General features: G+C 27.5%; 1 non-coding gene across 1 annotated transcript; it reads left to right on the forward strand.

The window, feature by feature from the left end:
• Window positions 1-1,000: 1,000 nt before the first annotated feature.
• Window positions 1,001-1,072, forward strand: Trnam-cau. The gene has a single exon. It is a non-coding gene; the product is annotated as a tRNA-Met (tRNA).
• Window positions 1,073-3,493: the final 2,421 nt, after the last annotated feature.

The following is a 3,493-nucleotide window of genomic DNA, read 5'->3' on the forward strand; positions in this document are numbered from 1 at the left end:
CAACTAGACGTTTTTAAATTGTTTCAACGGTGCCCCCTGAATATCTCCTTTTGATGATAAAAACTGCCATAAATTTTAAATTATTAGAAAAAATGTTTAGAGTATCAGATACGCCGTTTTACGCCAGAAAATGAATTTCTACAGTTTTTAATTTTTTCAAAATATAAATACCAGGATAAAGAATTAGCAGGTTCCTAGAAATTTTTTGTTATTTGCTGAGAAATAAAACCTAAATTAAATTAATTAGAAGGGTGGGGGGGGGGGTCATTAGGATAACTCACTTTTGCGGGAATCTGCATTTTTTAATTAGCGAATTTAAAAAGTGTTAAAAGTTGAACAATTTCATTTTAAAACTTCAATATTCCACAATTTCCAATTAAACAAACTTTAAAATGGATGGCCATAAGGACTATTAGAATATTTAACAATTCGGTTTTTAAAATCTCATATCTGAAAAATGTAGTGTAAGGTAAAACTAATAAGAAATTTCAATTTGCCTTATACTCAGAAAAATATTTGACTGGAACTAAAGAAATCCTTTCTTTGTACTATTTTTTTTCTTATCTACAAATAAAATTAAAAGAAGAAAAATCTTTAAAATTAAAACAAAAATTATTATTTAAAGAATGAACAATTTCTTTGAATCAAAAGAAGTTTTTTCAATTAACAAAACTTTCCTTTGACTGAAAGCCAATAAATATTTTTCTTTGATTAGAACAAATTTTTATTGAATCAAATAAATTGTAATTGTTCAACTAAGTACTCTTATCAAATAAAAATGCAGAAAACATGACAAATTTTAAATCAAACGCTAAATGTTCTTAATTTTTTTTAGAAAATCTGTGCAATTAATCACAGCTTAATAATTAGCTCAAAAAGAGCAATTATTAAATTATTTATTACAGGTATTCTACGCAGATTTTGTGGATTATTACGGAAAAAATGTCATTAGATATTTACAAGATTACTGCGTATTCCATTGTACGAGAAAATTTGGCACAGCAGAGTGGCGCAGTGGAAGCGTGCTGGGCCCATAACCCAGAGGTCCGTGGATCGAAACCACGCTCTGCTAACTTTTTTTTTATAAGTGAGGAGGCTACATACGACGTACATATGTATATTCTGAACATTACTTGCCTTTAAAATGCTTATTGGTAATTTACAAATAAAAGTACATAATACCATCCTGTAATATAAATTGCAACAAAATTTAATGAAGTATCCTTATTATGAAATTGAAATTGCGGTAAAGAATTTCTCTTTTGAAAATACATTATTTTATTTTATATCTAGAAATCTGGAAAATTCGAACATTATTCATTGAATATATAATTTAAAATATATGCATAATATGGAATAGAGTAAAAGGGATTTTGTGTAATGGCAGATGAGTGATTGTCAAATCGAAGTTAAAATTAAGCGATTAAACTGGCACACAGTAAACCCCAGGAATAAATTTTATCTTTAATTCAGATAAAACTGTTGCAGCACGTTTATCTGACAAAAGATAAAATTTCTCTGACGAAAATATTCAGTTGACATATGTGAAATGTCAAACGGATGCATCTAGGCTCACTGAAAAAATTTCCTTCATAAATTGAAAATCCTCGCGGTATTCATTTTTTAAATCGTCTCATTTCGTTTAAATGATTTTAACCAAAAATCATTCACCTACACTTAAAAAACACATCACTTTTGTTAGTTTATACTTTATAGTGTTTGTTTACAATTTTTGAAGTCTTCATCGGGGGCGACAGAAACAAAAGGTTTGTTCAACAAAAGTAAAGAAATAAACTTGGCTGAGTTTTTAATATAAAGTATAAATTAACCAAAGTGCAGGCTATACGTTCTGTAAGTGTAGGTGAATGATGTTTTGGTTAAAATCATTTAAATAAAGTAAGACAATTAAAAAAATTAATACCACGAGGATTTTAAAATTTATAGAGGAAATTTTTTTGGATCTTTCGTCAGATAAACGTTCTGTAGCATTTTTATGAATTTTAAATATAAAATTTATTCCTGAAGTTTACTGTGCAATCACGTTATTATTAATAACATATTAATAAGCAATACAAAAGGTTTACATCACTTCTAAAAGTATCAAATCTAAAAAGAGTAGTTCGGAACATCATAAATAACTATACAATTTGCAGTTTAAGTATGGAACATAGAAAAAACAGAAGATAAACTTTACATTTATTTCCGACGAAAGATTCTCTGCAACAAAAATTAACCTAACAGGATAAACTTTACACAAATATCGGTTAAACTTTTTTTTGTTTTTCCATGACAAACACATGTTTTTTGAAAGACGCGAAGTTGGCCAAACAAAACTTTATCGCTCTAGGAAATTTCCTGCAACAAATTTTATTCTTAGTTTTTTCTTTGAAACTTTTCTAAAATACACCTACGTAAATAACTGTATACTTATTCAATAGACGAGATTCAAAGATACAGTACTTTATAATTTGTAAACGCAATTTTTTTAAATATTCCGGATGTCTCTGACATATCTTTAAATTTTTTTTTAAATCTCATTGACTACATTCTTACGATTTTAATCAGTGAAATTTCACGAATTTATTTTTAGAAACTATCAATAATTTAGCGTAGTACAGTGATGAATTTTACGTTTCAGAATGCACTTTTCAGTGTTAGTATAGAATTGAGGAAAGGCTGTAAGTATGTATTATAAGTTTAGATTGATAAATAATTGCACAAAATGATACGTTTAATGTATCTGTGCTTATTATTCAATTTCAACTATAATTTTTTATCTAATAGAAGGTATGTTCGATTCTACGGTACTGAAACAACTGATGAAAATTCAAACGGACTTAAACATTTTTTAAATAATGTATATGTATAGAAGAGACAACCCTAAACTAGATAATTATCCTACAGTAGATATTTATTAATTATAACCACAAATGAAAGTAAGGTAATTAATTACACACGTATCGTGTTTTAACTATTAATTAAATTAAAGTAATTATTTTACATCCACGAAGTCATTTTAATCAATGTTTATCTACTCTAAGATCAATCTACTGTAGGATGGTCTCCCTCCTTCAATTTAAAAATAGATAACAATGATGTTTCTGTCTCCATATTTTAGAAGTATGACTAAATATATATTTTTTAGATTATTGTTCAAAAGAAACTTGTAATAAATAAAAAGCATAATATCGTGGGACATAAATTTCTAACGAATTCGCCGGAAAGTCCGTAGTAAATTTATATCGCAGTAAACAATTTTTCTTCTGAATATGCCTTTTTTACATGTATCTTATGCATCTAATAGAGAATGGAATAAGATAAATGTTGCGATCTTAATTCAAGACCTTCCCAGTTGTTTTTGGAAATTCTGGAAATTTGTAGTAGGTCAGTATTCTAGTGCGCAGAGTGAGAAAAATAAATACACTTTCGGAATGTGAAATTTTACAATGTGATATGGTAAAAAATAATTTGTGTGCGTGCTAAGTTTGTCTAT

This window comes from Belonocnema kinseyi, chromosome 8 (assembly GCF_010883055.1).
Source record: "Belonocnema kinseyi isolate 2016_QV_RU_SX_M_011 chromosome 8, B_treatae_v1, whole genome shotgun sequence".
Taxonomy (NCBI): Eukaryota; Metazoa; Arthropoda; class Insecta; order Hymenoptera; family Cynipidae; genus Belonocnema; species Belonocnema kinseyi.